General features: G+C 38.6%; 1 protein-coding gene and 1 long non-coding RNA gene across 2 annotated transcripts in view; one reads left to right on the top strand and one right to left on the bottom strand.

Annotated features, from left to right (window-relative positions):
* The first annotated feature begins 215 nt into the window (after positions 1 to 215).
* LOC127532665 (uncharacterized) lies at positions 216 to 7,825 on the top strand. The gene is made up of 3 exons (XR_007940261.1): positions 216 to 566; positions 6,999 to 7,049; positions 7,445 to 7,825. It is a non-coding gene; the product is annotated as an uncharacterized LOC127532665 (long non-coding RNA).
* Positions 7,826 to 10,776: 2,951 nt separating this feature from the next.
* foxg1a (forkhead box G1a) overlaps positions 10,777 to 19,375 on the bottom strand; it is a 32,933-nt gene continuing 24,334 nt past the window's right edge. The window contains exons 2-4 of the mRNA XM_051944606.1: positions 12,794 to 14,935; positions 12,607 to 12,693; positions 10,777 to 11,626 (exon numbers count right to left, since the gene is read on the bottom strand). The gene's annotated coding sequence lies outside the window, so the exon portion shown is untranslated. The remainder of the gene's footprint in view (positions 11,627 to 12,606; positions 12,694 to 12,793; positions 14,936 to 19,375) is intronic.

Raw genomic sequence — 19,375 nt, 5'->3', positions numbered from 1 at the left:
TGTGTGTGTGTGTGTGTGTGTGTGTGTGTGTTTTAGTGTGTGTGTCTGTGGTGTTTTCAGGCTGCAGTCGTCCAACAGCGTTAGTTGAAACTAATCTTGATGTGTTGAACAAGCAAAGCAGCAACAGAAGCCCCCCCCTCCTCCTCCTTCCAGCCTCCCCTCTACACCCCCCCCATCCTCCCCTCTACACCCCCACCCCCACCCCCCCGTCCCTCTGATAAATAATAAACGACCTTTGAGTGGCTCCAATTTATGAGTGGCTGGGAGCGGGGGCCGGATAATGGACTAATTAGTTGTATCTCACATTAACTGATATCGGACACTCGGCTCCTCAATGCTAACTTTATGTCTGGGTTCTGCCCCGGGGGCCCGGCAGGGACACCCAAAATGGTGGAGGAGGGTAAATGGGGTAATTTTCTGCTCCTGGGGTGGGGGTGGGGGGTATTTGGGAAAAGGACCGCCAGCTACTAACAGGTATTTCTGTGTATCAAAGCTTCCAGGATCCCCGACGGAAACAAAGTGGAGGGTTTGAGAGCGGCGAGGCGGAGGAGGAACGGGGCGAACAGGTGAGGCTTTGTCTGGACGGCTCTCCGAGGTAGATCCGTATCAGGAATCCTCTCCCGCTCGGCCTCGCGCTCTCTCCGAGGCGGATCGGTTTACGGCGAGGAGACTGGCTGTCGCCTCTCAGACAGGCAGGAAGGAAGACGAGTGGAACGGAGAGGAGGCCAGAAACAAGAATTCAGAGCAGATCAGATCAAAGTTTTATGATCCCTGAGGGGAAGCCGGGCTGGAAGAAGCTGCAAACAGATAACAGGACATGTACAAACAATCATAAACAACACGACTCAGATAGAGATGACAGAGGAGGATTAATGAGTCTTTAGACCTGGAACATCTCAGCTGATTGATGTTGAAACACTGAAGGAGCTGCAAAATTCAAGATATCAGATCAAAACAAAAGACAACAACGTGCAAACAAACTAGTATTTATAAGGTTTTCTTAGAACAATTGACCTAATAATGTTTTGTGTCACTTTTAGGCAGTTTTGCTGGATTTTCTTGTTGGTTTCTCCCTTTTTTAAGGTCATTTTGTGTCCCTTGCTGGTGATTTGTCGTCTTGCTCTGCATCACTTTGCAGTTGTTTTGTGTCTGTTTATCGTCATCTTATGTTTCTAGTGCCATTTTGTGTTTGTTGTAGTTTGTTTTGTGTCTCTTTCTGGTCTATTTAAGTCTCTCTGTGCTTGTTTTGCACCTTTTCCCATTAGTTATTGCTTCAGATTGTGTCTCTATGGTCATTTTGTGTCCCTTTATTCTGGTTTTGTAGTCATTTTGAGTCTCTTTAAAGTAATTTTAGTGGATTTTCTTGTAGTTCTGCACCTCTTTATAGTCATTTTGAGTCTTTGTCACAATGTTTTGTCTTTGTGGTTGTATGTAGTAGCTCTGCATCTTTTTGTGTTTGTTTTGTGTCTCTTTTAGGTAATCTTGCTGGATTTTGTTGTAGTTGTGTGAATTTACACTCCTTTTGAGTGTCTGTGTCACATTTTTGTGTCTGTTTCTGGTCTCTTTGTGCTTGTTTTGCACCTTTTACCAATGTTCATACGTCAGTTTGTGTGTCTGAAGTCATTTTGTGTCTCTGTCATCATGTTGTGTCTGTTTGTTCTGGTTTTGTGGTAATTTTGAGTCTCTTTAAAGTAATTTTGCTTAATTTTCTTGTAGTTTTGCACCTTTTTATAGCATTTTTTGTGTCTGTGGTCATTTTGTGTCTCTTCGTGCTTGTTTTGTGTCTTTGTGATGGTTGCATGTCCGTTTGTGTTCAATTGGTGTCTTTTCCAGCTGTTTTGCATATTTTTGTAGCAGTTCTGCATCTCTTACTGTTTGCTTTGTGTCTCTTTGCGGTTGTTTTGCATGACTTTGCTGTGGTTCGGCACCTCTTTCTCGTCATTTTGCATGTCTTTGTGCTGATTCCGTGCCTCTTTGTGATCTTTTGTCTGTCGGCGGTCTTTGTGAGTCTCTTTCTTGTGTGTGTGGTTTTACAGGAACAGATGAAGCCTTCACATCATGATAAAGACTTTATGTTAATGTTGTTCTCTGAGATCTGATCCATGTAATAAACCGGCAGCAGCGTGTTCTCCTGCTCATGAGATGTGAAAAAGACGAATTTATTTTTCTAAAATAACAGGCAGGTATTCAGTGATTTTGTTCCTCACAGTTTAGTACCAGATAATGCAGGACTTCCCTGAACATGTCTTTATAAAAACAGAAAATAATGAGGAAAGTTTGCAGTAGTTTTGTAGAAAAACAGCAGCTGTGAGATACAACATTAGCAGAGTCTGATGCTTCGTTTCTGACAGAAATCCACCGCAGAGACGGTAAAACAGATGATTAGTCACCTTGTTTTTGATGAATTCACACAGAAACACACAGATCTGTTACCTACTGCAGGTGAATCTGTTGTTACGTTGTTCTGACACGTTTCTGATACACCTCTCCATGACAATCAATCATATCTGACTGAGTTAGAGGCGACACAGCAGTAAGAAAAGGTAACTCTGGCTTGTGTAGTCATTTTGTAGCTGTTTTGCATCTTTGTAGTTGTTTTGTGTCTCCTAGGAGCCATTTTGCATCCCTTTGTCATCGGTCTGCGTCTCTTTGTCGGCATTTTGAATCTTGTTAGGGTTGTTTTGTGTCTTTTTATAGTCATTGGCCACAGCTGTTTTGTCCTTGTTGCTGCTCTGACTCTTATTTTCATAGATATGCTGTCAGATTGTGTCTCTTTGTGGTTGTGTTTGGTGCGTATTTATACCTGTTTTGCTGTTATTTCATGGTAGCACATGATAAATCCTAGACGTGTTTTGTGTATTCAGTATTCTATTGAGCTTGCAGTAAACGTGAGGATGCAGAATGTGGCGGATGACAGTTTGTCCATTCGTCAGCCTCTCTGCTGTTTGAGCTCGTGTTGTCAAACCACGGCTGCATCGATTGTGTTGCGGCTTTAAAATGGCTGACAGCACTTCAGCGATCTCCTGTTCCGCCGACAAACATCTGAAGCGTCAATAGAAACAGATAGAAAAATCACAGCCATGAATCACTGCCTCTCTATTACATTAGCAGGGCTGCGGGGAAACTGCAGCTGAGATCAGTTTGTCTTTTTACAGCCGACCGCAGAGCAACACAACCGCCAGTCATGAACACAGAAACATTATTTCACCCATTATTTAACGCGTTCATGCTTCATGTAGGTCTGTAAACCACCCACCTGACAGGACGTCATCCCGGCGGCTTGTTTCGTCGCTGCTGTACTTTCTTGTCAGGACATCTCCGGCTGCTGAAGCCGGCATGTCCTCCAGCGCTGGCTCTGGTCCCAGTATGTCAGCGACACCGATCTGATCCTGTCAGCTCAGGTTAACTGGAGCAGAAACCTGCAAACTACGCCTGCTTCTTCACAAATTACTGCTGGAAAGGTTCTTTAGCCTCCACCGTAGCGTTGGATATTGAATTTCTTTTAGCTACTTTAGCATTTGTAGTCCTTTATCTGCTTTAAGTGCCAAACATCATGTTATTGTTCAGCTACTTGATCTCCTTTAGAAAGCTGATGTCTTCAGCTGTTTTAGCTTTACAGACTTATTAAGAAATTAACAGCAGTCTTATGATTCTGATGATGATTAGCTTGTCACAACATTAGCACCCAAACATCCCTTCTGTTGTGTTATTTAATGCTGAGCTGGATTTCTCTACTTTATTTAGTTATCTGATGTACTTTAGCAATTTCTGCTTTAGCTACTTAGCCACACTAACTTTAGCTACTTGATCTATGTTAGCACAAAATCTTCTCTGTTGTGTTGCTTAATGTTTAGCTACCTAATGTGACCAGCTAGTTGTAATCTTTTACTTATTTTAGTGACCAAACACCCTTTAGCCGCTTTAGCTTTAGCTACCTGATGTAGATTAGCACTCCAAATCTTCACTGTTGTGTTATTGAATGTTTAGCTACCCAATGTCCCCAGCTACCTGTAATGTTTTAGTTATTTTAGTGACCAAACACCCTTCAGTGACTGTAGCTTTAGCTACGTGATGTATTTTTACCTACTTTGTGTTAAGGTTGGCTGTTTGACATCCTCAAACAACATTTTAGCTCCTCAACATCCTTTAGCCATTTTAGCTTACATCCATGACAAAATTTTAGCTTTAGTTATTGGATGTATGTTAGCACAAAATCCTCACTGTCATGTTATTCAGTGTTTAGCTACATAATGTCCCCAGCTACTTGTTATGTTTTGGTTACTTTAGTGACCTGATACCCCTTAGCCACTTTAGCTTCAGCTACCTGATGTCCTTTACCCACTTTATGTTAGCTATTAGGGTTGGCCATTGGACATCCTCGAACAACTTTAGCTATAGCTAACTTTAAGCTACTTTATGTTAGCTATTAGCTTTAGTTATCTGATGTCTTCAGCCTACTTCGTTATTTATTTAGCTGCAGTCCTTTGGCTATTTTAGCTTTAGCTATGAGATATTCCATTGTTTATCTACACAATGTCTTTCAGTTACTTTAGGTTGTGCTGTTTTATGTCTTTGGGCTACTTTTCCTTTCCTTTAACTACCTTACTTTAGCAACTTTAGCTTTAGATGTGAGGTCCTCAAATTACTTACCCTTTTCTTCAGCTATGGTCCTTCAGTTCTATTAGCTCTAGCTGCTAGGTGTCTCTCTGCTCAGTTACATAATGCTCTTTAGCTACTTTAGTTTTAGATTCTCAATCCCATTTAGCTACTTCAGCTTTAGCTGTTTGATTTCTTTTTAGCAATTTTAGTTTTAGCTACTTGATGACCTTTAGATACATTAGCAATAGCTATTAAATGTTGTTGAGGTACTTTAGCTTTAGCTGCATAATTCCATTTAGCAACTTAAGCTTGCATAATTTGTTTTCTTTTAGAGACTTTAGCTTTAGATACTTGGTGTCTTTCAGCTACTTGATGTCCTTTTGCTACTTTAGCTTTGACAAGTCGATGTCCTCAACCTGCTTCCCTTCTCCTACAGCTACTGTGTTTTAGCTATGTTAGCTTTAGCGGTCGGATGCCCCTCTGCTTAGCTGCATAATGTTCTTTAGCTATGACATACTTTAGATACTTTAGCTTTAATAATTTGATGTATTTTAGATACTTTAGCTTTAGATATTTGACGCCCTTAGCTATTTTGTCTTTAGCTACTTAACACCCTTCAGCTACTTAAGCTTTAATAATTTGATGTCTTTTAGATACTTTAGCTTGAATAATTTAATGTCTTTGAGATTCTTTAGCTTAAATAATTTAATGTCTTTTAGGTACTTTAGCTTTAGATATTTGACATCCTTCGGCTCCTTTAGCTTTAGCTCTCCTTAATGCCCTTTAGCTTTTTTAGCTTTAATAGTTTGATGTCTTTTAGGTACTTTAGCTTTAGAAATTTCACATCCTTTAGCTACTTTAGCTTTAGCTACTGAATGCCCCTAAGCTGCTTCAGCTTTAATAATTTGATGTTTTTTAGATACTTTAGCTTTAGATATTTCACATCTTTGAACTGCTTTTATTTTTGATATGTACACAGAAATGCTATCCATAGTTGTATTTTTTTTGTACTCCACTAAGCCTTTCACTTCATTATTTCTTCCATAAACACTCTCAAATCATCGTGTAAAAATAGAAACCTTAACTGCAGAAATGCATTGTTCTTCTGTGCACAGATTTTCCTCTCTAAGACTCATGAATATTCAGCGACATTTAAACTCTTTGTTCAAGTGAAACAAACAGGAGCCAACATGAGATGTGTATTTACAGATACGAAGGCTGCTGACTTGCAGAGCATCGATCCATCAGCAGAGCTTCAGATACGATCTGTGTCCTCTAATGCTTTTATTTAATGGACAAAGAGAGCCGGCTATCCCATGATCCCATCTTCTGTGTTAAGTGGAGGTCGAGCGAGGTTCATGAGCAGCTGATCGTCTTACCAGGAGGGAGGCCCTGGTCCGGCTCACGGATCTGTGAAGGCTTTGGCTTTGTTCTGTTAACATCGTTACATCGCTGCAGCAGTAAGCACACCACGCTCGTTTAGATCTGTCCTGTTTTTGTTGGATTTAGTTAAAACCTTCGTGTTACAGCTGATTGACTTGAGCAGGAAAATAACACAAATAAAACACCTGCAGTGCTGAGTGTGATTTTAAAACCTCCGATACTTTTCCTCTTTAAATGTGTCGGCACTCAGGTGAACATGTTTAATCCACAGTGAATAGAGCCGCCATGATTAATGAAGGCTCCGCTTTCTGCTCGCCGGCGACACTTAAGGCAATTTTGACAGGCAATTAGGAGAAGGGCCGCAGAAATATTTCTCCAACAAAAAGCTCCTGATAGCTTAATGGTTGGTAAAATCCAGACCTCCTGCAGAACTGAACCAGAGAGCAGCTCTCAGAGGAAACAGAACCCCAGCAGGAACCAGGAGGAACATGCAGGAACAAGAAGGAACCAGGAGGAACATGGAGGAACAGGAAAGAACTAGGAAGAACATGGAGGAACCATTTTTTTGTGTCTCATTTTGTGATTTTATGACCGTTTTTTCTTCTCATCCTGTAAATATCTCCATGTTTCCAGACTTTTCCTCCCTCCTCTTCTCATCAGTAGAAAGATGTTTCACCATGCTAAAAGGATCTCCGACATCCTGCTCCTCTGTTCACTGTGTCTGAGTCATGCTGCATTTATTTATTCATGCAGTCGCTTTAATTTTCCTCTGTCTCTCTGAAGAACCAGCAGAAACCAGTAGAAACCATTTTTGTGTCGCATTTTGGTGATTTGGGGTCTCGTTTTGATGATTTTGTGTGGTGTTCTCGTCATTTTGCAAACATGATTAATGTTTGCTAATTGCTAATAATTCAGAGAGCTACATTTGAATGATGCAGACTTTGAGAGGTTTTTTTTTAATCATAAATATAAAGTTAATTTTTTCTAACCAGTTTCTTTTTTCTTTTTTTTTCTAGCGGAACTTCCATGAAATTGCCAGAACAAGCTGTAAGGCCTCCCACTATCAGGTGAGTTATTTTCACTTTAATTATTTTCATTTTTGATGAGCTTGCAGGGCTTTGTATCCAAACAGTTGTTTTCTGTTCATTTTTTATTTTCTCTGTTTTTAAGAGCAGCAATCTTCATCCTTTTCTTTGTTAATATTTCCCCCATTTTGTGTGGAACCCTGAAGGAACAGTAAATCTGTCAGACCTCAGTGTCAGAAATGTTGTGTTCTGTAACTACATGTGCCGGCTGTTGACAAACTAAACCTGGAAATGTCCTGGAGGAGCTGAGAGTCTCTCCAGAGTTTCTCTCCCAGTGTTTGAAATAATCAACACCACAAAGAAATGCTGAGAAAAAAGCCTTTATTCTGATATTTTTTCACCTTCGAGGTAACGTTCTTGTTGATTTCTCAACATAGATTCGCACCTGAAGGGTCCAGAAGCTTTTCCAGCAATCAGGAAGCAGCGTTAAACTGTGACCCAACAACCATTATCACTGCAGGCCTCGACTGTTGGGGCTTAAACACATTCAACTGCCGGAAAACTGGAAAATATGAAGCAAAAGACAGAAAGAACCGACATCAGCTGTTTACAAAAGGAAGAAAGAACTTGGATGAGTCTGTCGTTGGGTTTTGTCTCCACACTGGACAGAAAATGTTGCACAGATGTCACCAGAGATGTGTTTGGTGTCGACTCCGAGGATAACAACTCCATGGGCATTATCTGTGTTTTATCAACACACTGTGCTGATTTCGAAGGATCTCTTAAAAAAAAAAAAAGTGAAACAATACGACAGAATTTTAAACTACACCTGCCTCAGTTTCACAACAGGTTTTTCTACTCTTTGGATTTGGTTCTTGACTTTTCTAAAGTAAATGGACAATAAACATCATGGTTTAGTATGTCATCCGAAAAAGGACAATAAACATAATTTTTTGTGCGGAAATGGACAAAAACGTCATAGTTTAGTATGTCGTGTGAAAATGGCCAAAAAAACTCATAGTTTAGTATGTAGTCCGAAAACGGACAGAGACCTCATAGTTTAGTATGTCGTCCAACAGTGGACACAAAAACGTCATAGGTGGGGTGCTCGTGTAGCTCATTGGGTTAAGCGGGCACTCCATGTACAGGGGCTGGTCTCTGATGCAGCGGCCTGGGTTCGATTCCCGCTTGTGCCCCTTTGCTGCATGTCTACCCACCGCTCTTCCTGTCCACCTTCACTGCCACTATAAAGCCGAAAAATGCAAAAAAACCCACAGCATTACAGTTTAGTATGTCGTCCGAAAATGGACACAAACATCATAGTTTTTATATGTTGTCCGAAATGTGACAAAAACGTCATAATTTAGTATGTCGTCCGAAAATGGACACAAACGTCATAATTTAGTATGTCGTCCGAAAATGGACACAAACATCATAGTGTAGTATGTCGTCCGAAAATGTGACAAAAACGTCATGGTTTAGTATGTCGTCCGAAAATGTGACAAAAACGTTATGGTTTAGTATGTCGTCCGAAAATGGACACAAATGTCATAGATTATAATGTCGTCCGAAATTTTGACAAAAACGTCATAGTTTAGTATGTCGTCTGAAAATGGACACAAACGTCATAGTTTAGTATGTCGTCCGAAAATTCACAAAAAAGTCTTTTTTTGTGCGAAAATGGACACAAACGTCATAGTTTAGTATGTCGTCCGAAAATGTGACAAAAACGTCATAGTTTAGTATGTCGTCCGAAAATGGACACAAATGTCATAGTTTATTATGTCGTCCAAAACGGTGACAAAAACGTCATAGTTTATTATGTCGTCCGAAAATGGACACAAACGTCATAGTTTATAATGTCGTTCAAAAATGCACACAAATGTTATAGATTGCTATGTCGTCCAAAACGGTGACAAAAACGTCATAGTTTATTATGTCGTCCAAAAATGGACACAAACGTCATAGTTTAGTTTGTCGTCCAAAAATGCACACAAATGTCATAGTTTATAATGTCGTCCAAAAATGTGACAAAAACGTCATAGTTTAGTATGTCGTCCAAAAATGCACACAAATGTCATAGTTTATAATGTCGTCCAAAAATGTGACAAAAACGTCATAGTTTAGTATGTCGTCTGAAAATGTGACAAAAACGTCATAGTTTAGTATGTCGTCCAAAATGGACAAAAACGTCATAGTTTAGTATGTCGTTCAAAAATTTGACAACAACGTCATAGTTTAGTATGTCGTCCGAAAATGTGACACAAACATCATAGTTTAGTATGTTGTCCAAAATTTGACAACGTCATAGTTTAGTATGTCGTCCAAAATGGACACAAACGTCATAATTTAGTGTCGTCCGAAAATGTGACACAAACGTCATAGTTTAGTATGTCGTCTGAAAATGGACAAAAACGTCATAGTTTAGTATGTCGTCCGAAAATGTGACACAAACGTCATAGTTTAGTATGTCGTCCGAAAATGGACAAAAACGTCATAGTTTAGTATGTCGTCCGAAAATGTGACACAAACGTCATAGTTTAGTATGTCGTCCGAAAATGGACACAAACATCATAGTTTAGTTTGTCGTCCGAAATGTGACTAAAACGTCATAGTTTAGTATGTCGTCCGAAAATGTGACACAAACGTCATAGTTTAGTATGTCGTCCGAAAATGGACACAAACATCATAGTTTAGTTTGTCGTCCGAAATGTGACTAAAACGTCATAGTTTAGTATGTCGTCCGAAAATGGACACAAACGTCATAGTTTAGTATGTCGTCCGAAAATGGACAAAAACGTCATAGTTTAGTATGTCGTCCGAAAATGGACAAAAACGTCATAGTTTAGTATGTCGTCCGAAAATGGACACAAACGTCATAGTTTAGTATGTCGTCCGAAAATGGACAAAAACGTCATAGTTTAGTATGTCGTCCGAAAATGGACAAAAACGTCATAGTTTAGTATGTCGTCCGAAAATGGACAAAAACGTCATAGTGTAGTATGTCGTCCGAAAATGGACAAAAACGTCATAGTTTAGTATGTCGTCCGAAAATGGACAAAAACGTCATAGTTTAGTATGTCGTCCGAAAATTTGACACAAACGTCATAGTTTAGTATGTCGTCCGAAAATGGACAAAAACGTCATAGTTTAGTATGTCGTCCGAAAATGGACAAAAACGTCATAGTGTAGTATGTCGTCCGAAAATGGACAAAAACGTCATAGTGTAGTATGTCGTCCGAAAATGGACAAAAACGTCATAGTTTAGTATGTCGTCCGAAAATGGACACAAACATCATAGTTTAGTATGTCGTCCGAAAATGGACAAAAACGTCATAGTTTAGTATGTCGTCCGAAAATGGACAAAAACGTCATAGTGTAGTATGTCGTCCGAAAATGGACAAAAACGTCATAGTTTAGTATGTCGTCCGAAAATGGACACAAACATCATAGTTTAGTATGTCGTCCGAAAATGGACAAAAACGTCATAGTTTAGTATGTCGTCCGAAAATTTGACACAAACGTCATAGTTTAGTTTGTCGCCCGAAAATGTGACAATAACATCATAATTTAGTATGTCGTCCGAAAATGGACAAAAAATGTTATAGTTTAGTATATCGTCCGAAAATGTACGAAAATGTCATAGTTTGTTTAGTATGTGGTGCATGATACCCCAAAACACCATAGTTCAGTATGTTGTCCAAAACCATCACAGTTTTGCATTTTGCCTCAACATTGACAGCAAAACCAAGTAATTCAACTCAACCACTTGTTCTTGGAGAGGTTTTATTTTCTTTACAGGTTTACTTACAATGAAGGTTTAATCATGGCCCACGGCATTTTCCAGGTTGATGGATTGTTTCAGGTATTTCTGATCACCTCTAACTGAGATGACTCCACAACTCAGTGGTGGTTAACCCTCCTGAGGAATGATGTCAAGACTGTATTATAAGTACCTGATCAGTGGTGTTGTAGACTCCGTCCTTTCTTGTAGGAAACATTCTCAGTCTGATGTTCTTGAAGTATCAATGATTTCATTGAAATATCACACTTTTTAATTTGTTTTACTTTTTCAAGCATCCAACATCAAAATAGTTTAGTAGTGGGAGTCACAGTCAACTGTGTTATGAGTCGCAGTACAGTAGTATTGTCAGATGTGTCGAGTCATAGTATAGACAACAGATAAAATAATCCTTTATTAATTCCACAGCAGGGTAATATGCAGTGTTGCAGCAGCAATGAGGTCAAAGCAGATACCTATGGATAGTAAAGATGCATTGTACTGATTCATTCATGAGCAGAAAACACTGACATTGCACAGATTCTTCTCTATAAAGTAAACAGTGATATTACACAGAACCTTCTAGTGTACAAATATTGTTCATCCAGAGATTTAGATGTGTTGATGTTGCATCACAGAGAAACTCAATTTCTACTCCTGTGGTTTACTGTGAGCAGTTGTAGAGACTGCCAGCAGCAGGATGAAGATCTGCGGTCTCCCTCTTTTGGCATCACCAGAGAAGCAGTTGTCCACGCTGTGAGAAGATTCCATCGGTCCTCCATCAGGGTAGTAGCTTCTCCTGTCTCCAACCACCTCCACTGGGTCCAGGGATTGTCTTCTGACAAGACACAGTGTAGTATGATGTTTTAGTGACATTTCAGACAACATACAATACTACTACATTTTTTTGACTGTTGGATCACATACTAAATGATAACATTTTTTCGATTTTTGGATGATGTACTAAACTACGATGCTTTTTTCGATTTTCAGACCTCATACTAAACTATGACGTTTTGGTCAATTTTCAGACGACATACTAAACTATGACATTTTAGTGATGTTTGTGGATGACATACTAAAGTATGACGTTTTGGTCAATTTTTTGATGTCATAATGAACTATGATGTTTTAATGACATTTCAGACGACATACTAAACGATATTTTTTCAATTTTCGGACGACTTAGTAACTTATGATGTTTTTGACCACACACTAGCTACAACGTTTTTCTTTGGTTTTATGGACGATATACTAAACTATGAAATTTTAATGACATTTCGGACGACATACTAAACTATGACTTTTTTTTCGATTTACAGACCACATGCTAAGCTATGACATTTTGGTCACATTTTGCACCACTTACTAAACTACAATGTTTTTCTGGACCACATGCTAAAGTTTGATGTTCTTTTCAATTTTCAAACGACATACTAAACTGACATTTTGGTCACTTCTTGCACGATATACTAAACTTTGCCATTTGTTATAGTATCGTATGTCGAGTCATAGTGTAAGGTAGAATGACTCCTGCAGTAATGTCTTACACCAGTTCTTCAGAATTGTCAGGTTAATCATGTCTGTTCAGGTGGAAGATAAAGAAAAGCAGCATCAACACATAAGCACAATTCTTTCAGTCTGTGGTGACAAAAAAAATCACAACTTCCTGGTTCAGTTGTACAGAGCATCATGAAGGTCAGAGTGAAGATGTAATTTACCTTTGTTCTGACCGGGTTGGTGAAGACCACCATAGAGATGATCGGTCTTTAAAAATGAATAATAATCAATAAATGCAGTGCTTGTTAAAATAAATACCTGAAGAACCCCAACCAGTCAGGAGGAACGTCCGTTGGATGGAGGTGGAACATCTTCTGGATACCTTCTACTGGAGGAGACAACCTGCTGCCCGAACACAAACACACAACATCTGATAATGTACACAAACAAATGTGTTGAATGGATTTTTGTCTGAAGCAATAAAGATGAACTCTGAATTTTCTACCTGTTTGTCGTCTCTTCGTTCTTCTCCTCTTCTTTCTATTTGGCCGCAACCCTTCGTCACATTGCTGCCACCAGTTGTCCATCAGTGGAACTGCATGAAGCTACAGGGAGGAGTTTATTTCTTCACACTCATGCAACCATGTGACGACAAACACAACAACCCACAAACTGCAGGATTCTGCACGTTCACTAAATGAAATGCAACATCTTTGTAATGTCACGTAGCAAAGTAGTTCATTACATTCCAGCTGTAAACAACAAAAAGGCTCCTCAGCTCTGTGTGAAGACATGGAACCACTGTGAAGAGGTGATGATTAGAAAAAGATGCAAAACCAGACCAAAACAAAAGTCACAATTACAGGGAACTACAGCATCGTCAGGGCAGCTTAGCCCCTCTAAATACGACACTAAACCAGAGAGCAGAGACACAAAACTACCAACAAGAGGAAAGATTACTCCAAAGGGACGCAATACCACTGCAAATGCTAACAGACAGCAAAGAACGGACACAAACCCACTGCAAGGAGACACAAAACAATTGAAAAGATAGAAAAAATGTTTGCAGAGACAGAATCACTAAACTGTATAATCACTGCAAACACTGAAAGACGTAAAACCTTTGCAAAGAGAAACATGATCACTCCAAAGAGACGCAAAACCGCAGCAATAAAACAGCAGCTGGTCGTGTCCAGGAGCCTCTAAAACTCAGTCTGGAGGTTTAAAAATGAAGTTTAGCTTCTGCCTCATCCGCCATCAGCTGAAGATCAGAACTCATGAACTTTGGATCGTTGGGTTTCCTGTTCTCTACTAGCTAACCATGCTAACGCTGTGCCACGACATGCTGTGAATCTGAGCTACATAAATAAAAATGGACTGAATGTTGGGTCTGAAGACCAGAAGAACTTCAGATGTTTAAATTATGGTTCAGTCTGGAAGCTGCTGAAAATCAAACCTTCAGATCTGGATCACTGATCTGTCTGGACGTATCTCTGCTTCCACTTCCACTTCATGAACCAGTTTCTGTCTGACAGAACCTCCACAGAACCTCTAGATAACCTCCATTAAACCTCTACATAACATCTATTGAATCTCTATAGAACCTCTAGATAACATTTATAAAACCTCTGGATAACATCTCCTGAATGTCTACTTAACATCTAGATAACCTCTACAGAGCCTTTAGACAACCTCTATAGAACCACTGCATAACCTTTACAGAATCACAAGAGAACCTCTAGAGAACCTTTATAGAACCTCTCGATAGCATCTACTGAACATCTGCCAAACCTCCAGATAACATCTATAAAACCTCTACAGACCTCTACATAATCTCTATAAAACCTCTATAGATCCTATAAATAACCTCTACAGAACCTCTACAGAGCCTCTTGGTAACCTCTACAGAACCTTTAGATAATCTCTAGATAACCTCTAGATAACCTTTAGATAACCTCCACAGAAGCAGCAGCTGATCACTCTGACCCAACAGATTGATGCTACTTCCTGTCTGGCAGCAGAATGTTCCTTCTGGAAAACCCAGACTTCCATCACAAACATGTTGAGGGCAACAAACCAGCGACCGCCACCTTCCTCACCCTCTTTTCCTCCTCTTCCTCCCCCACTGGGAGGAAACAGACCAGCGCTGCCCAGAAACCATCAGTAGAAGACTGAAAGAAATGAGATACAGAAACACAACCATCAAATCTGGAGATCTGTAAAAAGATAATTCCTTAACTGTGACTGTTGAACTAAAACAAAGGAACCATGAGGAGTTGTGGTTATTTACAGGTTATTATTCTGTGCTTCTACTGGAGCTCAGACTGGGATGAATGTGTGTCTGGACCAGAATGAGTGACGTCCGGCTGAAACCGTCTTTCCTCTGCAGCAGAAAAACCTGACGGCGGTGGAGAGAAGTGAGTGTTTGAATGTTTGTTCCACCTGCAGCGAGGCCGAGCTCACACGTGTTTTCATGTTTTACCTGCTGTTGTTTCCAGAGAGACGAGGAGGAGGAGGAGGACTGGAATCTTTTTAAAACGTGTCACCGCTGCTTTTTGTTTGTCGCAGCTGCAGCTCGTCCACTTTCTGTTCACTCCATCACGGCTGACACAATATTATTATCAGCAGCTGCACTTTTACCGCTCCACTATTATTAGAACACAAAGAAGAAAAAACACTAAATAATAAAGTGATTTTACAGGAAGGAGTCCAATCAGGAGGGAAATTATGTGAACACTTTTAGAAAAACACTCAAAATGTAGACAGAAAACTAGATGTTTTTATTTGTTAAGGTGCTTCTATGTGTGAATATGTTTTATTATTCCATAAATATGAGTCATTTCATGTAAATCATGTGTAGCAGTTGCATATTTAACCCTTAAATGCATTTAAAAAAGACTAATTTACTTGTATTATCTTTGTACTAAAACGTTTTTAATCATTTCATTTTTTGATTCTATCATTGCATTTTATTTTTAAGTTCCCTTTAATACTTTTAAAAGAAATTATTATATTTGAATGACTATCCCCAGGTCTTTATCACTGATAATAATCATACTAAAGGTGATGGAGGGAAGGAGAGGAAAACAAAACGGACATTAACATTCTTCTGCTCGGTTTAATATTCTTCTTTATCAGTTATAAAAATATTCAAAATCTGTTATAAAGTGAAAAACAAACACATTTCAAACATGAAATCATTCTTGTGTGGACAGAAATGTAAAAGAAACAATAAAAGACACAGTTATTCTTGACTAAAAGCACAATGTGGTGTGCCTTTTTGTTCATGTATACTTGCCGTAGTTAGCTTTGCTTTTATACTGAAGAAAGTTTAAAAACAAACTGTTGTTTTTTTCTCATTCCTCCTTCGCCTTTCCTCTGTTGAAACCTAAAGATCACGTGTCTGTCAGTAATACCTTTCATGTTAACCCTTTAAGCTTCAGTCAATTCCAGCCGTTTTCAGTACAAAAAATCGCTAATATTCTATTTTTAAATAAAAAAAAATTACGAAAAATACGGGGAATATTGGACGCGCATCGGGAGGTGCATTTCCTTGAAAACGACCGATTCGGGGATTTTATACGACTTCAGGACATGTTTTGGACAAAATAGTTTCCTGGCTTGTGTCATCTGGATGTAAAAGGTTGGATTATGGCCGTTTTTTGTGGAATCTTTTTTTGTGTGTGTAATAATGAACCCGGAAATGTGAGTCGCGCTGTGTGCGTTGAAGCCGTGTATAGAGAACGGATGGATGGATATTTGTTTTTGTCGGACAAATGTGTTTTTCTCACCCGCTGTAGTAATCACATCTGAAAGTGGTTTATACCGGCGGATTCATGAGAATCTAAGCTTTCCATCGGTGTATAGTGTTTGTATAATCGGGTTTGCAGCCGTCGGACATTCTTTAAATTCCTATGCAAATTAGTAGGTGTACCGCCGGCGGTACACTGAAGTTTAAAGGGTACCTGTGATGGTCTTTTGATAAAGTTCACAGCTCCTATGGGAAACGGAAAATCGGGAGCGATGCAAATGCGCTAGCCTGTCTATGGCGTTTAAATATTAAGTTAGCATTAAGCTAATGGGAAGTTTTCTATGCTAACGAATTGATGCTAATTTCAGCACATATTTGGGTTGTAGGTACTAATACAGGGCTGCCAACTTTATTTTCCATAAATATCTGCATAACTGAAATAACTCCAGCAACCACTTTGTAACATTTGTCTTGGAGGATTTTAATGCTCTCAACAGCTTCTAGTTGACCACATCAGCAACTAAACAAGAAAAAGTGCTGAAGCAAAAACAAAACATGACTCCATAACTTAAATGATCCATTCACTGAACAGAATTACAATCAGACACTAAACTCTCTATTAAATGTCAAAACAATCCATGTGACTCTAAAAACTCAACAGCTTTACAAACTCTAAGACTAAACTCTCTACAAGGATCCAACAGAAGTTGGACTTCTACATGAGAGCTTTAGTTATTCTTCATCTACTTCCTGAAAAGTTTGGTCAATAAAAAAGACAAAAACTCATATTTTCAGCTGAACTAAAGACAGACTTTGTGATTTTTCTGCTCACATGTTGTGTTGTTCTAAACTCACTCTATCAACCCCCTGAAACCAGCGTTTGTCCTGTTTTTGTGTCGCTCCTAGACAGCCGGTCATAATGTTTCTTGAGCAACACACCATCCTATGACGTTTTTACAGTGAAGGTTCTACTATGGAACCAGTTTGACATGTTCAGGTGTTCTTTGTGTGAAAACTCAGAGATTTCAGGGATCAGAAGGTGGTTTTCAACTTTCTTTAACTTTCTGCTTCAACTTTAAACTAAATTTCCTTCACTAAGCCAGCCCTCTGGACTTCCAGTAAGCTGTGTTCCTATTGGCTGTCCAGGTGGCTGCTTGGTGTCATCAGGAACACCTGAGCAGCTCAGTGTCTTCCTGCTTTATGTCTGCAGTCAAACATTTCCTCTGTTTCTCTTCACTGAACCGGTTTGGTTCTGTTGCTTTAGTTTGTTCTTTAGGCGTTGGCTTGCAGCTTCCAGCAGTAAAATCCTCTTTAATGTGTTTCTTGGTGTGTTTTAGGGCTTTGTACTGGATAGTTGTCTTGGTAAATGTGGTTCTTTAGCCACAGTTAGCTCATGGTGCTAATGTGTGCAGTGATTAGTGGATTTGGTGCAGCTGAGTTGTGTCTTTATCTTGGCTGCGGTGAGTCTTTAGAGGTTGTTGGTTGTTTGTGGACCAACGTTGGTTGTCCAGAAGGTAAGAGTTCCTGTCCTGATTCTCTGTTTAAAGAGCTTCTCTGGTAGGCTGCAGGAGACTTTAGCGTCTGGGTTGTGCTAGTTTGGTTTTTGTACGGTTTCATTTGGACGACTATCTTGAGGCCCCTCCATGTGGTTTAATGAGGTTTTCTGGAACAGTTCTACAAAGCAACCTGCAGCAGAAGAGACTTTGAGAGTTTTTAGGAAGTTCTGGAGACCAGACTTTAGAGCAGCACAAACATTTGTCAGCAGTTTGAGCAGGAGAAGGTGAGCTTCAGAGTAGAAATGAGAAGGAAACCTTGTTGACCCGTGTGGTGAGGTCCTGTACCAAGAGTTTGAGCAGGTTGTGAAGAGTCTGTAGTTCTTTGGTCTGAAAGCACCAGAAGAGTCGACTCATTAAAGGAGAAAACAGGAGATATTGTTGGTTCTTCTGTCACTCTGCAGTTTCCTTAGACTGAATATCAAGTTTCTATTTTAAATGATTTACCGTGTGATCCCAAGAAGACTTCAATAAACTCCCTCCATCCCCTGAACACATTTTATTACCATGTTAATCTTTTTTAATGTTTTTGAGTTTTAATCAGAGTTTTAGCAGTTTTTTTCTTTGCTTGTGTAGTTTTGTCATCTGTGTGAAAGGTTCTAAACAAATAAAGTTGAATTGATAAACTGAATAAGTGACTAACTCATGATTGTGACAACAGAAGTATTTTTATTGTGATTTAAGGGTTTGATTCATTTTTAAGGTTGGAGTTAAAATCTTGACAGAAAAAAAAGATTAAATAAACTACATTAAAAAAGCAATTAAATCAAAGGAAAACATTTAATACAATAAAACTTTTAAAAATACAATTAAATTATATTAAACAGACAAAATACTTAATTAGTTAATTAAACAGAAGATATAAAACTTGTAAATATGAAATTAAACAAAAAAAATTTAAACAAAAACAATTATTTCAGATAACATTTAAAAAAGACAAAACATTTAATTAAAAAATTTAATGTTTAATTAGAAAATTAAATCTCGAAGACAAAAAACTTTAAATAGGAGCTAAAAAGAAAATTAAACCTTAAAAGTTGGTAAAACATTTAAAAAGAAAAACCTTAAAGATTTAATCTAGAAATTAAACTTTGGGAAAGAAAAGGAAATTGTTCAAACAAGCCGATAAAACATTTGAAAAAACAACAATTAAACATTAAAAAGACAAAACATTTCAAAATCAAATCAGACATTAGAAAAGAATAAAATGTGAGAAAAGAGCAAAACTAAAGATTTAAGAAGAATCAAACTAAAGACAAAACATTGTAAAAGACACCAGTTAGACTTTAGAAGATCAAATTAAACAGAAGAGACGATAAAACGATGAAAAAGAGCAAAAACAGATAAAGGTCTTAAAGCGTTTTCTAGTCTGAAATGAAAACATCAAGTTGTTTCTTCAAACATTTCCTCTTTCTGTGTTCTTGGTTTGACTGTGGACAGATTTACTAAGAGCTCATTTCAGAAAACTGCTTTCCAGATAAAGTCTACTAGTAGTTGAAGGCATTGATCAAACTAATGTTACCTTCTGATCTCCACAAACTTTACTGTTCAGTGAAGAGAATCAAAGTTTGTTCAGGATTTCTAAAGAACCCACAGAAGGTCTGAGAAGAACTCAGATGGATGGTCTAAATGTGAAATCAAGACTCATGGTCACAAGTTTTAAGGCTTCTGTTAACCACAAAGTTCAAACTAACACAGAAGTACTGAGAAACTTTGAAAACTTCAGTCCTCAGACTGTCTGAAGGTTCAAACTAACAGTAAACTACTCAAGAACTTCTTAAAT

The sequence above is a fragment of the Acanthochromis polyacanthus genome, chromosome 1 (assembly GCF_021347895.1).
Source record: "Acanthochromis polyacanthus isolate Apoly-LR-REF ecotype Palm Island chromosome 1, KAUST_Apoly_ChrSc, whole genome shotgun sequence".
NCBI lineage: Eukaryota > Metazoa > Chordata > Actinopteri > Pomacentridae > Acanthochromis > Acanthochromis polyacanthus.
This window is presented reverse-complemented; position numbering and strand designations above follow the sequence as displayed.